This window comes from Dreissena polymorpha, chromosome 14 (genome assembly GCF_020536995.1).
Source record: "Dreissena polymorpha isolate Duluth1 chromosome 14, UMN_Dpol_1.0, whole genome shotgun sequence".
In the NCBI taxonomy this organism is placed as follows: Eukaryota; Metazoa; Mollusca; class Bivalvia; order Myida; family Dreissenidae; genus Dreissena; species Dreissena polymorpha.
Window position 1 is genome coordinate 37,866,020 of NC_068368.1, and position 23,306 is coordinate 37,889,325.

At 35.2% G+C, this 23,306-nt stretch overlaps 1 protein-coding gene across 11 annotated transcripts in view; it reads right to left on the reverse strand.

The window, feature by feature from the left end:
- LOC127857563 (uncharacterized) overlaps positions 1-23,306 on the reverse strand; it is a 115,026-nt gene that overhangs the window by 52,659 nt on the left and 39,061 nt on the right. The gene's annotated exons all lie outside the window — the stretch shown is intronic.

Here is a 23,306-nt window from a genome sequence, read left to right on the forward strand (position 1 = left end):
TTGTTTTCTTAACCAAATTTGTTTTTTTCCTACCTACATTTTTTTCGTACCCAATTTTTTTTCGTACACAAATTTGTTCGTACCCAAATTTTGTCGTACCCATTTGTTCGTTCTCATTTTTTTTTTCGTACCCAAATTTTTTCGTACTTAATTTTTTATTCGTACCAATTTTTTTCGTACCCAAATAGTTTTTCGTACCCTTTTTTGTTCGTACCCTTTTTTCGTACTCAAATTTGTTTTCGTACACAAATTTGTTTTTTTTCGTACCCACATATTTTTTCGTACCAATTTTTTTTATAGAAATAATTGATTTTCAATTTGATTTGATCTCTCCACTCATTCCATCCCGCGAAACCCTTGTGTCGCAGCTCTAGTATGCAAATAGCACACTTAGAATTTTCATGTTACCAAATCTATTGTTTTTTTAAATGTCATTCAGTGGTGTTTAGGGTAGTTTTTTTATCTCAACAAACTATATACACAAACATTTTATATTTATTTTTGCATTATCAAACCAAAATGTATATATATTTATATCAGTGTATATGTATATGGGCTTTTTTCTATATTATTACTGATATTGATTAGATGCACATGGAATCTGAGTGTGCATGTTGATAAAGGAGTGGTTTCATTACAAAGAACAATATAAATCTAATAATACTTGTTTATTAAGGTTTTGTTAGTTTCCCATGTCATTACTATATGAATTTCTTAGTATATCTAAATAAACTCAACATTCATAATACAATTTCTTATAATAAGTATACAAATATTACATTTAAGTACAATATTAATTCAGTATCAACTTCATAAAGAAGTACACTAGTTTTCACAAGATTTAAGCTGTCAATTTATAAATATGCAAAGACTGCTATACAAACATATACAATCGGTAATTCACATTTTGCAAAATAAATCATCATCATCAACAGGTCTTGACTTTAGGGTTTACTGTACCAACAAATATACCAAGTTGTACTGATACATGTACTAAATGTCAAAGGAAATCTGAATATCTTAAAATAGTTTTAAATTCTTAATGGCCCCTGTCACGAAGTAGGGGGGGGGGCGTAAGATCTTATAAGCAATGCACCGAGTAATAAACACGACATTTTGTTTGATTGTTTTTTTTCACTGCAATACTTGCACCATCACGTAATTAAACGGAACAGTGTTTTAGTTTGTCAAGACTGGTCAATTAAAAGGTGTTTAAGAAACATTACATTTGAACATTTGCTATTTCTTCCTTTAACTGTTCATTTATTATTCCGTGACACTTTTGAACGTTTTCCATTTGTTTTAACTGTTCATTTATCAATATATCGTTTCAAGTCTCTTGAAGAAATTCTAGGTACTTTCATCTCCTTCCGGAAAAGAAAAAAATACAGAATGATAATCGTATGAAGGCAAAACGAATGTAAACATTTAACATAATAAGTATACACATATTACATAGCACATTTATATTGACAACCAATCAAATCAAGTTTTACATTAAGAGTTTATTATATCGTTACAACAAAATTCCTGACCTCGTTTATTTACATATGGTATATTTATGATATAGATGAGCATGTGTAAACAAACAGATAGAGAATATGAGTAAGTACCACAAATAAAATATGCTGAGACACCCCACGAACTAAGCTTTGTAATGAAATTCACAGTCTTTTCAAGCTTGTTTATAACATCATATAAAATCATGTCCAGCAAAAGATGTTTTCTGGTCAACGCATCCTTTCGTTGCACAGTGGCACGTGAATGACTGTTATCAAACACGTTTAGTCATTCGCTGTTACACGTATTGGTGCGCAAGAGAAGGCCTGTGTGATATGTTAAATCTGTTTAGGTGTAAAAGTAGTTGGCACTTTATCGATCGTCCTTATCGACATATGGCAACTGATATCTCAAAATATACATTTATTTTATATAAATAAAAACCAGTTACATATTTTTTAATCTTTGGTTTAATTAACTTGCTACACAAATACGAACACGAATCTTAAAGTAATAGAAATTACAAGTTCAGCTGCACAGTGACAATAATTACATTTCATGTTCAATGTTGTTTACCATACGATATTAACCAGCATGAAAATGTAATAAATTCCTCAAACATCATCCAATACGTATTAATATATTGTTTTTAAAGCCGTTTTGCTATAGATGTTAAATTCTTCAAACAGTTATTAAATAAATCAACATAAATAAACTTTTCCCCACCCAACATAGCATTGTTAATTGTGTTAATTGTGTACTCAAATATATAGTTAAATATATTTCGTGCGCTCGCAAACGTGAATGAGTGAGCGAGTATTCAATATACAAGAAAGTAATACGTCCACACGTGCATTGAAACAAGTATTTCCCATGTCCCCTCAGCACTGTACATTTTAGCGTTACTACACAAATTATAGTAACACATCACGACTGAACAAAGCAAACCTACACATTCGTATTTATTTTTATTTATTTTTTTCCTTTTTTTATTTGAGTACTCTGACTTTTAATAAACGCCTGTTACGGAAAGTGGGTTACAGTGCTTTCCAGTTATGAAATTGGGGCTTATTTTTTGAATTTTGGTGCATTTATTGCGATTGCTTGTTGGAAGCATCCTGGTGTAAATGCAAGAGAAACTAAGATGGTTCAAGTCCACCTTTCCATGAAAACTGCTGAGAAAACTAATATATGACCTAGAAATGCACATGCAATTTACAGTTTCAATCGTTAACAATCAGGCACTTTCGTAAAAAGACTTCCATTACTTGAAAAATCGACCGCCATTTTGAACACCAGTTACTATTTTCTCACTTGCGCCCCAACAGTTACTTGTCCCTGGTAGTGTTGTAAGATGTTCATGCGACTGAAAGCTTTTTTGTGTATAGTGAATTTGCATTAAAAATATAATTTCAAGACAACACAAAAGAGTTGATCGCTTAAATATTAATGTCAGATATTTGAAATGTGTTTCGCAAATATTCATTTATGTGTCCATTGAGATATGGCGGGCATCAGTGTCATTCGGACACATTTCTAGTTATTTACAACTACTCAATTATGTGACCACTTGGAAGACTCCAGCATGAACATTTGAGCAAGATTTTATGAAACTTTGTTCACGACCCCTCTCTAATGTTTCGTGCCAAATATAAAGTCACGACTTTATATTAAAAGTTATATAGTTATGTAATAAATAATACTATATAAATCATTATACCACTGGGGCGTGGCAAGTTTTGATTCCATGGGCATGACTTTAACAACATATGCAGAAAATCACACACGCCAAATTTTAAACGCATGTGCATTGTGGTTTCAGAGCAAAGGGTTCATAAAGGTTAACCTTTGCCATCTTTTCTTAGCACTGGTAACCTACATATGAAACGGACCTGACCACTTTAAACTACTTTTAAATAGGGTCAAACAATGACTTTTCTAGTGAAGTTCAATACAAATCTACATAAAAGCTTAACAGGAGATGTAGTTTGAGGCAAATTCTTGACGACACACGACGGACGACGATGGGCGCCGGAGAGTCTGTCAGTCGGTCTGTGTTCGTTTTGCAACTTCCCCATGCATTGACCGATTTTGTAATATTTTTTCACAAATGTTCACCTATTTGGGACCGTAGATTAAGAGATTTTACAAAAGCATATCAAGTTCGTAGACAAAATAAGGAGGTGTTTCGCTAAAAAGAAGCAGGTCGCTAGATAAAACGTCATACTTTGAGATCAAAAGTCAATATTCAGCAATGATTTTCAATGTTTATTGTGGTTGTCAAAACGTTATATGGGTTATTAATCACTGTCAGTTATAACTCTTCTCTAATTATTACATTTCTTTTATTGCGTGTAATTATCGTTTATTTATTTTTTTTCACTCGGGTAGATTTTTAATCATTTTTGCCGTTGCACTAAATTATATTTCATTGATATAGACGTTAGCTCCTTTTTTAAATTTACAATGCAACATAGAAATCAATTCTATGTAACACTATATATCACATTTACAGTTTTTTTATTAAATTGTACCCGAGTGATTTCAATATTGTTTTTTGTTCTTGCAAATTGGTAACCCCCGAGGTGCATGTTGAGGTTCGTAAGAATAGTGATTTATACGTTCGCAGCTCATCTCGTCGACCCGGTTCAATATCCCCACACGGCCCATTTGAGTTTGGTTTTGTGGTCACCATACCGGAATCTACGATATGCGCCATTCCTTGTGATGTATTCATATGACATATATACTTTACATTAAATATGTCAGGTTTTTTATGAGAGACGATCACCTAATCTTGACCCCCGTCAACACAACAAGCGGTCCAAAGAGAGGATATACAATATTTGCACATTAAATATCACTACAAAAGCTAAATATTCTCGAGTAAGCAAACAATGGTTTGTCATTAAAAAACAATTATCTTGACCACCACCACTTACATCTTATAATCAATTTCATGGAAGATCTTGTTATTAGGTATACATGTATACATTTCGTAATAAATATGCTGTTGTTACGTTTCTTGCTCCAATTTTTCTCGGGAACGCACCTTAAAGAAAAACTAGACCGTGCCTACATAGATTATGTGAAAACAAAAATGTAAAATGTCCCTAATGTCGATCAATTTTCAATAGAAGTTACCAAATGATTCTTTGTATTAAACTAACTAAAACCCAACAAGCTATCCCAGAGCACATAACTCAACGAAAATCTATTTCCTGCCTTAATAAATGATTTGTAGATTTTCTTCAATAAAACTTACAAGCACATCTTGTTTACATCTTGAGTTACAAAACTAGCACGTTTGAGTCTGAGTTAATATTCATATTGTAAATTATGTCTGAATTAAAAATGCAATCCCTGAAATTTGCACACCATAACACTTACACCTGCCTTAATAGTATATATCTCACCTCCTACCAGAATGACCTCATCCGTTTGGCTTAGAGCGGCCACGTGCCCATGGAGTATTTTCCATACACCTCTAGTAGTTTCCATACCCACCGAGTAATCGGTTGAGATATAATCGTAACACCGTTTCCCTTCGCTCTCGTATGGTATGAAATTACTGAGGGTGTATATCCCATACACCGTCAGTTACTCACGGTGTAACTAATAATACTATGCTCTTACTTAAGTGCGGAAGGTTCATTCATGTGTTTAATAATATTTCATTTACGATACGGGGGATCGATGCTTAAATATGAAAATTCGTCAATATTTGAGAGACTAGCTCACTTAAAAGCTTTAAACTACATTGGCACATATAACTTTGAAGCCGAACGAGTAACTTGTCGTTTGATCGAAAAATACAGCAATCATTGTATATAAAGCAACCTCAATGTATTATATAACTATGTTTTGTATATATTGATAAGAAATGAATCAGCTTTTTTTCCGTTTAACATTGTCGTGAAACTGTTTAAAAACCAATAAAGGGCATTCATTTTTAAACATTAAATCTTCTTAATTCCGTTCTTAAATTCCTAAGGTTCAATTGTAAACTTTAACTTATTCGCACGCTAGTATCGATATCAATACCTTTTCATCGGCAGTGTACCATGTATTCATGTAAAAGATTTCAGGAATCGAATGCTCCAAATTTACTTCCTTTCACACATTAGACAGATTCTTCTGATTGGTCAGGCTAAATAAACTCAAAAGAGGAAGTCTTGGTTTTAGCAATTTGCTGGTTCGTATTAGCGAAAAATGAAACACAGTTGCTAAAGAGCGATGGCCATGCCAACTGAAAAATATGTGTAAACTAATCTAACTAATGCAATAATGGAACAACTGAAAGGAAATATAATTATTTTGATTGCAAATGTATCGTTGTTAATATTGATGCTTACAGGATTGTGCTATTCGGGTAAGAATAAGATATCTTTGATGTATTTCTTCTTGGGTTGCTGACTGTAAAATTAAATTTTATGTTTGTATCACTTAAATAAAGATGCAGACAATCTATCTTGTCTTAACAAATAGGTGCATAAGATTAGTGTTTTCTACTTAAGGTGCAATTTTACTTTAGATTTCTTCGCCACTGATTAAACACCGAGTAATTAAGCGCAATAGCTCAAGCTAACATGTCTATAATAGTAAATGTCCATGTTTTTCAATATTTTAGAGGATTAAACGATCTAATCGATTAACTTTGCAACACCGATTTGTGTCGTTTTGTTCTCATTTCTCAGTTACCTGCCCCATCGGTTATACCGCGAACGGAAATATTTGCTACCATTATCATAAAACCTGTTACACGTGGGATAGAGCCTCAGAAGCATGCTCCGCGGCCGGAGGATTTCTGTACAAGATAGCAGATGACGAGTCCTATCAACTGATCTACTCCATAGTTGACGGCAACGGTAATGTTCTATATTTCCTACGTACTCGAAACCACGGACTCTAGATTACACGGATAAGAAACGGGACCGTTACCCCAAATATCTTGTTGTGTCTAAGTCACGTGACCGTGTCGTAACTATCGATCTTTTATCGAAGCGCCGAGGTTATACATTTGATGTACCCACTCACGTATTTTGTTAAATTATAGTTTCATTTCTAGGCCGATTTTGACAAATTATATATCATTAGAAAGCTTACGTAACGTAGTTTTCAGATATATAAATATATATTAAGTTTTTCTTCTGATTTCGGCAGCCCGGCGAGTTAAAACTTTAACTTTTGCAAATATCATACCGTTTTGGAGTTTTAGAATCTAGATTTACAGTTGACATGTTCGTACTTTATACCGATTTGAAGCGTTTATATTTGGAGTTCAGTTTTAAAAATAACATCATTTGGTTTAAAAATGAAAGCAAGTAAGGAATGAAGGCGGAAGAATGTAGCGCGCGGTCCTAACGAACCGAACTGATGCTAAGGTCTTGGCGATTATGCTTTTGTTTAGATACCGGCCATTGAATTTCCTTTGCCATGATTATTATATTTTTTATGGAGTATATTGAAATATTTTGTTCTAGAGACATATCAATAAACAGGCCCGTACCCAGGGGGTGTGCCCAGGGGCCCGGGCCCTCCCAGCTGGCTGTTGAGTTATGATTTTTATTTAAATAATGGGCCTACTGCAAATTATTCTCTCCTAAAACACAGTACACTTTCACTCAATACAAAAGAGTAGACGTGTTTTCTTGTCCCTGTTAAACAAAAGGATTAGCGCTAATTTACTCGCCGGTGGAGATAAGCCCTAAGGCAATGTTTTCTTATCTCCTTGTACCCACATCCCCGCTCAGTCAATTACCCCTTGGGATCTTGAATGCTTGATTAAACAGGTCTTTTGATTGACCAAGAAAGAGAAGCAGCGAATGGAAACAACTGACACAGGAGTTCGTAGGTCTGGACGTTGCTGACGTTAATAATTTGTGAAAAACAAATAATGTTGGAAGCAATAAAGCGGTGATGTTGATAATCGTCTTTGTCTAAGTTCAAGGCCCATAACTTCGTCAAAAAAAATGAACCGGAACGAAACTGATACTTCATCTGTAAGTCATCTAGCTAGACTCACACACCAAATATTGGGTCAATATCTAAAAGCTATTTGAAAAAAAAGCCGGAAAATGAAATGCCGGACGGATGGACAGACGGACGGACGGTCCGATTGCTATATGCCATCCTACCGGGAGCATAAACATCAGCTCTACATTTGAAAGAGTTGCGTAAAAACCTCCTGAAAACGGTTGTTAAAGTTCGATTGGTCATTGTCGGCTCGGGTACTATTAAAAGTACTCCAAAACTCTGACTCTAGGATAGGCGCCCCCCCCCCCCGGAGAGGTGCCACCTCAAAGATTTTTCACTAGGCGGATATATGACCCCTCAATGTTTTTTATTTGGCGGAGAACTTCCCTCCTGCTAAAAATTAGGGGGCGAAGTAATGTCGTCTTGTCAGAATTGATGATCCGGATAAGTGCCCCCTAAATTTTGTTTTCCCCTTAAAGTACACCCTGAGCAGATTGATCCTGCAGGATTTGTCTATTCAGGTGGTGCCTTATAAACGAGGAAAATTGTGTGTGTGTGTGTGTGTGTGTGTGTGTGTGTGTGTGTATGTGTTGTTTTTTTCCCTACGAGTATTCGTATACTAAATCACAGTGTGTGTGTAAGTGTGTTCGTGTGTGTGGAGTTGTATATCCGACCATTCGTTAATACCCTTTCAAATGATACACATGTATGTGCTGTTTATTCTAACTGATCCATCGAGAAACTAGACCGAACGTACAAGTCATGCAGAAACTGCGTAATTGTTTGGTTCAGATGGACGCCCTGCAGTAATGCTATTATTATAATAGCTTAAGCGTTTATTCCATTTTGAAATGCTGTTGTAAAACTAAGACAGATTTTAACAAACCCTTTGGATAAATACAAGTTAAACACAATCACAATCGATTTTGTTAACAATTAATCCACCGATACTTTAATACCTAGGTCAAACCTAGGTCAAACAAATTACATTTCATAAGATCGGACCACTCTATTGAAGTCATACCATTAATACCAGTGTATCTTAAATAATAGGATAAATACTTTTATTATGAGAACGGCAAAATGTGAAGAGATTTCTCGCCGCATTGAAAAAGTTTTGATTGAGAATCTAAACATTTGCTGTCTGCGGCGTCTATTAAAAAAAGTTTGTAATCGGTATGGTCATGATTTTAATTTAATGAAACTAATTGAACATTGGCATACAACATGTGAAAATGCTCATTCAGTCCCGATAAACTATTACTATCAATTCCTAACATTGGGCTCAACTGAAAAAGCATATATTCGATGCTTTTCTGCTACAACAACGCGCGGAAATAGCGTGAGCATGTGCAATGTCAAGTAATCATGTCATGTCCATACTTTATTATTTTTTTGCACAAAAATGCAATATACAGTTCGCTAACGGTAACTTACTAATGACTCATATGTCACTTGTTATGTGATTAACCAATAAAGGTTTGTTTCTCAGAGCGCGATTCACATATTACTTCATCCCTCAGCTGAAGCAAAATACAAAATAACATAAGTAAAATACATAGATTAAGTATGATAAAAATAAGGTGATGACAGAAGTTAACAAAGAATATAATGATTAGTAGCATACTTCAATTGATAATGACATTGCTCATTCATCAAATATTGCGATAAGGATAGAAGTAAACACATGAAGTATCCATTTAACATTGATATTTATTACAATCCATCAAATCCTACGATAGAAATTATTGTTCATAAATACATTTATTTGTTTCTAAATTATTCTGTTAACAATTTGGATTGTTCATTCGTTCGTCCGTCGACTCGACTAGGACCACTCAAGTCATCTGTGGGTTTGGGACTGGCTTTGTCTGTGCGCAAATGGCTGCTGAGGCCGATCCTGGCACGGAATGTTCTTGTACAAATGGGAGGAGTGGGACGTCTCCAGTTGGGCTTGCAACACGGGCGTTTCGGGCTTGCCTCTTCTCTGCCGTAGTTGTTCTGTTCGCCTCATACATCTTGTCGCCATTGCACATGGAAGAGCACCAGGTGGTGCGATAAATATTGCGAATTGTTCTTACGGTAAGTGTCTGGGTTGATTGCAAACTGGAACAGACGAAAGTTCCAATGGGGGCACTTATCCGCCATTTTAATTATTGTGAGGGGGCAGATATCCGCCTACTAAATTCTGACATGGGGCACTTATCCGCCCCACCAGATTTGCTTTGGGGGGGGGGCAACTCTCTGCCCCCTTAAAATTAGGGGGCACCTCTCCGGGGAGCACCTCTCCGGGGAGCACCTCTCCGAGGGGGCGCCTCTCCGGATACCAAAAATCTGCTCAATATCTGAAAGCATTGCTTAAAAAACCTCCGAAAAACGGTTATTATAGAGAAAATTCCAAACAAATGTAGGAGTTGTAGACGATTGTGATCGTTAATCTGTGTTGATGAAGGTTAAAGTGAAAATATGTAGTTGTGATAAACATTTTATTACGAATTTATTATGAAACTTTAGAGAAAATTTGAATTCAAAGAGAAAATAATATTATGGTTATATGTCAGTCATACGTTATTATACATTTCTTAATAAAGTTGTTTGAGTTTTAAAGTTTGCTTTCCTTCTTCATCAAACATCACACATTTTTGAAATACAAAGCTTTAAACATCGGTGTGAATTTCACACCAATCTGTAAAGCTCTAGACTTCAGAAAGTTGATGATTTACATGTTATATTCCATAAATTTATATCACGAAATAAGTTTTTTAAAGCATAAAAATTCACCTTAAAAAGTGCCAAATTAAGAAAAACTTGAAATTCGGAAGGGGAGGCCCCTCCCGCACCCTCCCCGCTTGGGACCCCCCAGTCAAAATAGACTGCATACGGCCCTGATAAAGCTAAGTATTAATGAAGCTTAATAAATTAACGATTTCAGCTCTTGATTATAACACAGAAAGGGTGTTTATTTTATGATGAAACAGCGTATATAGCGGACCCTCTTGATATTTTTCGGCTTTGCATACTTCAAATATAATGGGTGTCAAAACATTCATCGTTTGTTGTTTATTATCAAAAAGGTAATTATGTAAAATTTTATGAAAGGTTATTAATCATAAATTATCAATAAATTATTTTTTTTTAAAGATTCTTGAAAATCACGATCAACTGTCTATGTATGCATATTGAAATATCTTTATAAGTAATCGGAGTTATAAATATATAGAATTATAAATTATAACTCCGTATTATTTGTATTTTTCGGAACGATTATTTAACCCCGTTGTGGTCAAATGAGAATGCTGTTTTTAATCATGTTGTTCCGTACACTACCATACACTCTTTATAGGACTACGAAATGACGGAGTTTTTTACCGGTACCCGCTAAATACGTTAAATGTTAAGTATTAGATTTTTTTAATGTTTAAAATGTACATGTATAGGTATTTAGCACTTATTATTATTATGATTAAGCTGGCTGACATCTATACAATATTTAGTTTATGGCAATCTGTATAGGCAGATGACTATAAATGTTTTCAATACGCTACATATCTTATAAACGCAAACTTGAGTATTTGGCGTTACATTACTCCGAGAAATGACCACTGATACCACGAGAAGACACGGAGGTATCACAAAAAGTGTAAACTGACCAGACATTGCCACCTGTGGTTAGGGACCAATATACAAGTATAGGTCCCTGCTGTGGCGTATGACACCATAGTGTTATTTAGTATTGGTCGGCACAGTATCTGATCATAACGAGATTATTGGTTTGTGATGAACACAGGGGCAACAAAACCACAGATCTATCAATAAACAAGATTGTTGAGATATCTTATATTGAACACCGCTATAAAAATGCTCAAACCACGGACTCTAGATTACATGGATAAGAAACATGGCAACATTCTCAGAATCATCACTGCTATATGTGTAATCACCTAACAATTCGTCTAAAAATAATGTATATATTTGAGTTGAAGACGATGTACTGTTGTATACGTCTGAATAAACTATCTGTCTGCCTGTCTAAATCTAAGCCGTCATCGTCCCAGTGAAAAAAATCTGATTTTGAATAGTTGGACATGATGCTCTGATGTCAAAATACGAAATGACCCGCGTAACACCGACCGTGATTTTCAAGAATCTTTAATAAATTGATAATTTAAGGTAAATAACATTTCATATAATTAAACATAATTACCTCGTTGATAATAAACAGCAAACGATCAATGTTTTTGACACCCATTTTATTTCAAGTATGCATGCAAAGCCGAATAATATAGAGAGGGTCCGCTATATACGCTGTTTCATCATAAATTCAACACCCTTTCTGTGTTAGAAACAAGAGCTGAAATCGTTAATTTATTAAGATTCATTTATAATATGCTTTATTGATATGTTTCGTGAACAAAATACTAAAATATATTCCATACAAATATAAGAATATGGCAAAGGAAATTCAATGGCCGGTTTCTAAACAAAAGCATAATCGCCAATACCGTAGCATCAGTTCAGTGCGTTAGGAACGCGCGCTACTTTCTTCCGCCTTCATTCCTTAATTACTTTCGTTTTTAAACATTTTTTTCTATCGTATACAGAATTCTATTCTCCTAAGCAAGATGTAATTTTTAAAACTGAACTCCAAATATAAACGCTACAAATTGGTATTAAGTACGAACATGTCAACCGTAATTATAGATTCTAAAACTCAAAAACGGTAAATTTGCAAAAGTTAAAGTTATAACTCGCCGGGCTGTCGAAATCAGAAGAAAAACTTAATATATATTTATATATCTGTTTACTACGTAACGTAAGCTTTCTAATGATATATAATTTGTCAAAATCGGCCGAGAAATTAAACTATAATTTAACAAAAGACGTGAGTGGGTACATCAAATGTATAACCTCAGCGCTTCGCTGTACGCTAATTGTAAAAGATCGATAGCCACAACACAGTAAAACGCGCGGTGGTAAAACATAAAATGTGTATTTCTAGTGTTTAACTCGCTATAAATCCATTAATAACAACGGGAATATACTAAAAGTTATATTTTTTTGAAAGAGGAATTAATAAGCAACAAGATAACGTATAAACCAATACAATCGGATGAATAGTTTTTGCATAAGATTAATTTTACTACAGTAAGGGTCAAATACTCGATTCATCTCCTATCAATATACACTCCGTGTCGAAACACATAAAATCCGCGAATTTTATCAAATGTTTCTGCAAAACGTTTAAGTGTGACACCTCCATGTTGTAGCTTGTGCATATTAAACGAAGCTTATGCAGCTTTTTAGTATATTGAGAAAACATTTAATTGACTGTTTGAGCGTTTTAAAAAGCGTAAGTTAGATAGTCAATAATAGAATTTACCTATTCCTTAACATATCCACGCACACGTACATGTATCACAATCGATCTGATTGATCGAACATGAATTGAATGTCCTAAGCATGGTGGTATATAAATATCAGTTGTTCTGGCCCAGGAAAAAGTTTGCGTTGAGGTTTTGCAACAGGTAAATTTATATTGATAGGTTTCAATATGTCTTCATATCCTCATCAATACTGTTATTGTGCCTTTAGTGCAACATAGCATAGCAGACGCTTACTCAGTAACCCTTATACCCCGCCTATATTTAGGATTATCGATCGATCTGAGAAAAACAGGTTTAAAAACCTGTCTGTCTATAAAAAAACTGTTAATGAACAGGATATCGTTTCAAGAGTATTTACGATAAACACGCTAAAAGTACACACTATTAGCATACGTTAAACAGTTACGCTAATTCTAGCAATCGCCATTTTAACAGTTGACTGTGTAATATAACTGGTTTTCTCCCTTCATTTAAATAAGTGTCCTTGTAATGTAAACTACTTGTACATTGTATATGTATTTTTATTGAGTTAATAAGTAAAAATATGGTATCATAGTATTTTGTGTTCAATTGATTATCAATCACTTGTATATTTTGTATTTTAATATGCTGATATATGTCTATTGTATAATTGTTTTGTGTAATAATTGATCGGGAGACGAGAGTATCTCTCTGTCTCAGTAGCCTGTAGTGGGACGTGTTGGGAGTTTATCTCCTTGTAACTTTCCTGAGAAAGTTTTAATATTGGGAATTAATCTCCTTGGAACTTTCCTGAGACATTTTGTATTTGGGGAGATAATCTCCATGGCACTTTTCTGAGTAAGGAACCATGCCCGGTGAGTAACACAATCTCGATAATTTAGGATAATAAAATAGTAAACAGTTGATTACTTTGTTTTTCATTAAATTTGAACCTTTAAACTCCTCGTTAGGGGTAAGATTTAAGAACCCGTTCTATTACAACTGTAAACAATAGTGTGCATGTTTAAATGCACAATATACAGTCTTACATTAACGTATACAACAACTACAATAATCTAATGCGATAATTAAAGTGCCATAATTTTTAAGCTGGCATTTTTGCTGTGATTGAAACAGAGTAGCACATTGTATTGCATAAGTGGTTACTATGTACCTTGCAGCAAATTTATTTCCCACAACTTTTGCATTTTATCTTGGTCACAGCTTAAGAATACACGTGTCGTGCAACTGAACCATTTCGTAATTGCTACGCAAGGCAATAACTGTTATGAAATTAAACATTTATTAAGTTGAATTGTGTGTTGATCCCCTAAAATTCGATAAACCCACATCACAAACGCGACAAATGCGACTCCTGAATGTTTCCTTTTTCCACACAGTCGATCATCCGAACTTTCTCAAGAGTGATCATCAGAAGGCGTATTTTAATGTTAAATACATAATCTCGCTGTCTACAAAGTCGATGACTGACTCACTTGTTAAGAATTCCACCTGTTGTGAAAACTTACATGTTTTTGTTTAGTGTTTACATTTCACGCTTTTGAACCTTACCGGTATTGTAGTTTGGGTGCTGGTGTCTGGTGTGTTAATGAATAGATGTAATTTTGTATCATGTTTAAATTATCGACAAGTTACACGCTTGATTTGTTGCTAATTGATAGAATGTGTGTTAAAATGTTATTATGCGGATTTTATCTATTATAACTATTGTGTGAGCGTGTGTGTCTGTAATGTTCAGCACACGACTTTTATTTTTTTAACTAAGAAAAAAGAACCTGACATTTTAAATAGAACACATGTTTGGTATTGTAAGTTAGATACATAAACATCCCAATCTCCACGAGTTGTCATTCCTTGCTTTCACATAAAAACCTTTCTGGTTTAGTTTAAACCTATTTATTTTTAGCTCGATTGCATCGAAAGCCCGAGGCTTATATAAACGCTCTCGAGTCCGTTTCCTGGGCCTAGAATCAGTACTTGGTGTCTTTGGGGGATCTAATGAGATCTAAATAACGCTCCCACGATGGAGATCGAACCCGTGACCTCCCTGTCGCTGGTCGCTACTTCTGGTTTTAGTATTATATTATGAAAAGTAGTCATCATTTTCTAGTATATTTTGAAAATAGTGTATAAGTTAAGTTCATAATCAAAAAGTAATCACCTAAATTAAAAAATTAAAATATTAACGGTATAAGTATTGTAACACGTGGCAAGGCTATCATCACGTGGTTGGTTGTGAAGGCAGTGATTTGATCCAGCTATGCTGGTTCCAGTCAAATCTCTGCGCGGGGGTTGCAAACATCTTTATCGTTTCAGATAAGATGTTTAAATAAGTGTGACTTTGTTTTCGGTTATTGTGTGCAAAAATGTTCCGATCAGATCGAAATATTCGCACACAAATGTATTAAATGTGCATTTTTGAAGTTGTATTTAATCTCAATCTGTTAGGTTTGTGCGATCTCGGTGTATGGGTGGGTTCCAGAATAGAGGCGGATGGTAGTTATAAGTGGCGTGACCAGACTATCACGGATTTAACTCAGTTTTGGTCTAGTGGTCAACCCGATGTTCCCTGGGAGTCATGTGTTGAGATTCGTAACGCCCTCGGTAACCTCATGAACAATAAGGAATGTTGGATGGAAAATGGTTTTGTTTGCCAAGGTATGTGTAACTTTTGTTTCATCGTAAACTTCGATTTGTGTCGTAAATATTTTATTTTTGTATTCCACTCAATACAAATATTTTTTATAATACACTTAAGATTAAGTCTTTTAATAGTGTAGCAGGTAACTAAAGCATAGTATATGATGGTATAAATAATATTTATATAAACGTTCATTTGTTTACGTATTCGTATTCAGAGGAAACAATTATTAACATAAAGGGTCTAGTAATACGAGTTGCAAATTCATGATAATCAAGTTGATGTTTTCAGGAATATTATTAGTAAGTTTTTCAGGAATATTATAAGTAAGTAAGTGTTTTGAACATAATATAACTGACATCAAGCGTAACATGTTTTATACGGAGGCAACTTCGTGTCACAACAACAGCTTCAGGCGATTGGTCAGTCCAAGAATATGTACGTAATAAGTTATGACTAAATTATACGCACATGTAACAATACATTAATTATCGTGGTTTTAGCATGCCATGAGATTGCCCACTGCACTATAATCAAGTGTCAAACTCCATCAAAAACTGAGTGTGAAACGTGTGAAGAACACAATGTATTTTATAAACCGTCGCCAAACAGAAAAACTTGCGAGCGTAAGTAGTTTTTTCACTTTTTCATAACGATAAATGATATTAATCGGCATTCTACATAAACTTTATGTTGCTTAATTAACGTTTTATTTATTAGATAAAATTATACGGAGGGACAATACTGATAACAGATACCACGTTGGGATACACTGCCCTGTTGTCAATGTGCTTACACTCTCAAACCGAAATCGAAGTAACCTCTAACTGTCGGGGCAATGTTTGTTTGTAGACAAACACGTTTTTAGTTACTGAATATAGTGTTCCTACAAAATACAAAAAAGTAGAAAAAAAAAATTATGTTGCACAACAGGATTATGTTCCTGGAACAACCACTATTGCTGGCCTGGCACATGCACAGATGGACTAACTAAGGGTTGCACATGTGCATCCGGTTTTCAACATGTTATACAACCTGAAACTGAAGCTACTTACTCCGGTGAAACTTCATGTCAACCGGAAACCTTTCATCCAAATATCCTTACATGTGACACAGTGGCGGTTGATCAAAATGGTGACAAGACTCGTGCAAAAAGTGCATCCAACTCGACAGAATGCCAGCATTTGCAGGACATGTACGGCCATTTCCAGCCGGTAAAGATGGAATTCAAAATGATGTCAGAATTTACAGTAAATATAAGTTCATACACTGCTATCAGACCATTGTTTATAAGTGAAGAAAATTTTGGAATCAGCGACACAACCTTAAAGGTTCTCAAGAGGAATTTACAAGGTATGACACAGTGGTAAATGCTGCACGATATAACTATTAATTCAATTCTGTACTAAGGACATATCACTTCTAATTTATCCAAATATTTATGCTAAGATGTTTTGAACGACATAATTATTTCAGGAATTAGCGCCGTTCTCTCTGTGCATAACCAGCTTGTTGATGCGAACGCGAGTTCTTCAAATGTGAGACAAATCCAACACGACGCAGGGAATATTCCCGTCGATGGATTACAGTATTCCTTGCAAAATGGAGAATCGTATGTAACGTTTTATGAAGGCTTATAAAATACTATGTTAAGTTGTGTTAATCTTAGAGACATTGTGTGTGATGTATTGCTAAATAAAATTAAGAATGGCCGTAAGTAAAATAAAAACTCCTGTACGTGTGGGCTTTAATAAAATGTTTATGAAACAATGAAATTTGAAAACTCGAGATTTGCAGATAGTATAAATTGATATACCCTTACTTATTGTAGTTACTAAAATCATAATATTAATTAGGCTTTTTAAATGTACGTCGTATGAATTTGTAGACTGTGTTTGGAATTCGAAGCAAAAGGCGGAGGATATCTGAAAGGAATCGATAAAAGAGGAAGCAGTCATAACATCTCTGGCCCTATTTCATACCAAAAAGTAACCAAACAACAGGCCGTGTGCTATCGATACGACAATGATCCACCCAAACACTGTGCTGAGTTGCATACATGCGCATTTGATCCGTTAGTCCTGCAAGATAGAATTACAAGGTCTAACGTAGCAAAACTTATGTTCGATGGATGGATCGATCCAATCCCAAAAGGTGGAACTAAGATAACTGCATCAACAATTGAAAGCTATGAAATCACAGTAAACGAGGTTCCACCAACGAACGGATCACTCAAAGTAGATTATTTAAAGAACATCTTTTCCAAGAAAGTAACACATATCATAACTACAATGGACGTAGCGTTGCCATCCGATTCCCCTAGGCTGTATTGCATAACTTTGGAAGTCAAAGATGTTGCAAATAATGTGATGCAGACTAGACGCTTTATGTTGTTTGACAATTCTAGTTTTATTGAAACAAATAAAGACAAACACTTTCGGTTTGAGTCAGCATCGCCATACACGAAGTTTACTTGGCAAACACATCACAATGATATGTGCCTTATTTGGACGGACTTTTTTATAAATAATATATATTTCCACAATAATATGTTAAATCCAATTGAGCCAGCCCCAAATAAAGGAATAATTGGTGTTTATGAGCAAATAACTGGATTGTTGCCGGTCCAAGGAACAACCAACGTTCATGGCATAATTCAGTATTACGTGTCATGGAATGTCAATGGCGGAGCTTATACATCCGAACACCTAGTTCCAGATTTCGTGAAGCAGACATTTTGCACTAGTCTGAATTTCAATGATGGAGAAACCTATACTTTCAATATTCGTTCAATAGATATTGTCGGAAACACCTACAATGAATCGCGGACAGTGTTTATCGACAGGTCTCATCCCCATATAAACAATGTGTGGTTAGAGAAAGACGGATATAAAGGGCTGTTTGTTCATAACACCACAGATCTGTCAAAGATGCAGATGACTTTCGAGGCGTTAGACCCACACAGTGGATTGAAATTTATTCATTGGATATTTGGTACATCGGATACTTCTACGGAGCTTCTTCGTGGGAACATAGCTGTAGGACGAATGACTAATGTAAGTCAGTCCGAGACTAATATCCCAATCAATTTACATGCCTTTGTTTCTCTAGGCTTCAGTAAATGATTAACGCAACCAATTAAACTTAATGAATTCTTAAGGGAATATAGTTTGGATATTCTCTTCAAAAAAGGATAATATATATGTTCAAATATCGTCTATGTATCTTCTAAAAAGATTAAAGCAATCACTTAATTTTATTTTATTTTATTCTTGTTCCTAGCAGAAAGTACCATAATGCACACTAATAATTTGTTTAAATATTTTCCCATTGAATATATCCAAAAGGTTATCAAGAAAATATGTGCCCTTCAGCACATCTGACAAAACAGAACTATGGGATCGGTAACGTTTGCGGAAAAGCTCTTGTTTATAAAGTGGTTCTTTTCGTTTCTTTTTAGATGACGTGTACTGCTGACAATGAAGATTGTTATTGCCCGAATATTGGAAACTGTGAACATTTCCTCTACGAGATACCTCTTAACAAGCTCATTGAAGCCTTTAAACATGTCGGTAACCACAACCGTAACTATTTTTTTTCGATAAATGTCACTAACAATGCTATGCTGTCAACAACTGAACACATCGATGTACTCGTGGATGATTCTCCACCAGAAAAAGGAGTAGTGCTTGAAGGTTAGCATTTTTATTGTAATACATATGCATTGAAAAACAATTCAGATCATGCATATATGTTTTGTTGGATTTTAACTGTACTACAACGATGACCGCATCACTTATCAATTTCTGTATGAGCAGTCGGTCACTTATCTTAAAAATAACAAATAAACTGCATAGTTGTAACAAAAGTCTCCCTTATAATGATTATAACATATACATTTTTCCTGCATTTGATTATTAGTTAAACGAATACCCATGTTAACAATTGTGTTGTTTATTAAACCTTATTAATGGGCGCATCATCACAAGTGCAACCCTACAATCAAGAAAATGCCTCTCCCTATATAGTTAAACAGGAATATCTTAACAGACTGGTATTTTGCCACTTTGTAAAGACTCGTTTTGTAAGTAACATCGACATGTAATAAATCAAACTAAAACATTTCAATTTAAAATCTCTTCTGAAGCCAAATGCGTTTTAAATTTACATTTCCATGCCCGATTGATTACAACGATATCGATTACACCAGCGAAGACTCGTTTGTTGTTCACTGGCATGGATTCATCGACCATGAAAGTGGAATTAAGCTTTATAGACTAGGTTTGGCAGATAGATGTCTCACGAAAGAAGAATTGACAAATAATTCAGACGTTTTTGAGTACAAGGAGCTTCCATACACAGAAACATCAGTGCGTATGACTGCCAATTTTACAGGAAAGCGATACGTTTCTATAATAGCATTAAATAACGCCATGGAGTCCTCAGATACTGTTTGTTCGGATGGAATAACTCGAGATATATCAGCCCCATCTATTCAAAACTTGACACTACAGCATGCTTCTTGGTCAGAAAGTTTAATTTGTCACAGTGGGCGTCCTTATGTGCTGCTTTCAAACCTCCAGAAAAAGTCGCTTTTTAATTGTTCAGCTTGCTCGCATGTGTGCAACGGTTTTGCGGAACAGCAGACCCCTTCGTTTTTGCAGACAACTATTAAAGGAAATGAAGATAACGATGTTTCTGAATTTCTATGTCAACAACTCCAGTTGTACACAAATGCGACAATTATCTACCTGCCAGATGATCATATCTTTCTCCAGTGGAATGTTGAAGAAACGGGAAGTCAAATTGAAGATTTATTCGTTGGCTTTGGCACTGACCGGACAGAAAAGGACACACCTAGCTTGCTCAACTATGTTTCAACTGATCGGAAGTTCTATTTTAAGCGCAACCATGAAGCAATCGGATCAGATGAGATATTTTTTATATTCATTAAAGCATTAAACAAAGCAGGCATATCCAGTATCGCTACATTGGGTCCAATTCTCATCGATCAGACTCCGCCAATGTACAGATATATCCCGAATGTTCATATCAAAGAAAAGAACGTTTTCTTTGCCTGGGAATCGAATACATTTTACGATGATGAACAGACTGAACAAATCAATCGAATATTATTTCAATTTGGTATGTTATAGTTTTGCTTATGACAGTAAAAGTAGTGTACTCTGTGTTTAAAAATAGCTATTTAAGACCTTAACCATTATTATTTTACCCATAAAGGTTTGACATTGACTTTATTAAATTTCGTTGTTATTGTTGTTTTGCAGTGACCAGAGATATTCCAGTAAGTCCCCTTCTTGAATGGCGATTTGAATCATCTGACCCTTGTCCTTCGCACTCTGGAGGTTGCATTAAATATCCTCTAAGTCGGCTTCAAAACCAAGAGACAGGCGATGGTGATTTGTTCCAAATTATTATACATATTTACAACAACGCCGGTCATTTCACATCGCTATCAACCGAAGCTTTTCAAGTACCAAGTCGTTATCCGCCGGGAAAGGGAAATGTTTTCGATCTTGATCCAGAGCTGTTAGATGCGACGTCAACAGACATAAACGTCTACTTCACTGAACATGTTATGTGCGCTTCGTGGAGCGGTTTTAAGCATCACGAAGGTATTTTGCAGGAAGTGGGCGTTGGTACAGACCAACTCACGGCGAATATTGTTCAATTTCAATCTGTTTCTAATACAACAATGCTCTGCCTACATTCAAGCTCCATTTCTGCCGGACGAATTCAATACTTTTTGATCAGGGCAAACTGTAGTGGAGGCTCCACCATATCAGCCTCTAACGGAGTGCTGATAACACCCATATATTATATACAGGAAAAGTTAGACATTCACTTAGGCCAAGACTGTTATTCTACAGCACATTTTGAACAATCGACATATTTTGAAAACTTTAGTTCTACAGTTGTATTACACAATCCTTTGCATATTGGGCAACGATACTCGATATTATCAGAAAATGACGATTGGAAACAAACGACGATTGTTTTCGCCGATGGAATCGTGGAAAAAAGCAAAGATATTGAATACTTAATTCCGTTTGTCGATCACCCAAGATTGCAACTTAAACATTCAATAATACCTAACGCAACCATGCTTTTGAAAATCTATAAATGTCCAAGCGAAAGTCTAATTTCGACAAGTACACAGGTGACTATCAACTGGAAATCGGAGACAATTAATGACATATCCGGCTTGCTATATTCGATGGCCCTGTTTGAAATTATCGATTCTAATGAATTTGTCATTGTGCCGCTTCAAAAATCTATCAATTTAAGGAATATATCAGTACAAGATGTACATTTGGAAGAACAGAAAGAGTATATGGCACGGTTAGAAATATGCAATAATATGAGATGCCTTCCTTCAAATAAATCATTATCATTTGGTGTGGAAATATCCGCACCAACAATTTTATTTTTGGAATCTGAGATAAAAAATGTGCCAGGTGAAACCTGCGTTGATATAAAAGTTTCATGGACAACTCCTGATAGAATTAATGTCAGTTTCTACCAATGGACATTGAGCTCCGATGACAAAGCAAGAAAGTTGATGTTTATTTGGGAAAATGTAATTCCAACTAAGAGTTCCATGGAAAAGGTATTATTGATTCCATATATACTTTCCTTGAAGCCTAATCATTTGCTACCTTTATATTGTCATCCATTTTTGTCAATTTTCGCACTGTTGGTTTTGTTTTAGGCTCAGAAATGCGTTGCTCTACCTGTTCACGGACATTCGACATTGTACGTTTGTGTACGCCTGTTCTCTGTGAGTGGTTTGTCGAGCACTACTTGCGCAAGTATAGCGACACCTAAGATGGGCGCATACAAGGCAGATGTTGTTTATGAACTTGACACGAATAAAGATAAAATGATATTACATAAGATATATAGTGCTGACATTGGCTACCATTATACCCAGCTTCACGACAGCGAACTTGACGTTGGAAATGCACATTCAAGTGTAGCTGGTGCGTTGGTATATGCCTCAGAACGAACAGTTGAATGGTTTCTTATGACCTCTCAATATGTTCCAGAAAACTGCAATACGGATGTTAATTGTCAAGCGAATTACATGACACATACTGGTTACGTTGAAATAAAAAACGAGGACATGACGTTCAATCAACTTTACTATATTTGCGCTTTTTCTAATTCTACCGAAGTGAAAAGAGAATCGTCTATTGAAACATTAAATGAGATATCTTCATGTGGCAATGGGTTTATATTGGACAGTCTGCCTCCAACATCAGGGCAAGTTTTGGTGCATCATCACAATGGCTTTATATCAAATCCACAGCAAATTTTTGTTTCTTGGGCTGGATTTGACGACAATATAGATGCTGCTTTGTTAGGATATCCGGGAAAAATTCAGTATTATTCTATTGGGATAGGTAAGAACTGTGTTATTATGTTGGAGAAAATATGAGTGTTCAAACAATTATAAATAAGTCGGAGATGCCAATATGTTGCTTTGTTTTTATGAGTGCAGGTACACATGGAGGAAGAGAAAATCTTGCCCACGAGTTCAAACCGGGAGTGGAAAACTGTGTTGCATTACATACGCAATCTGTAAGAGACGGAACACCGCTCTTTGTTACAGTCAACGGTAAGAATTGCCATGGATTGTTATGTTTCAAATACAGTTTTTATATATTATGTGGAAATATGTTGTGCCCAATGGATGTGTAATAATTTGTTCTGATGTTTCAGCTACGGACTATGCAGGCTACACCGTAGGGGCGCACTCCTCAGAACTTATCGTCGACACTTCACCTCCTTCTAGTGGC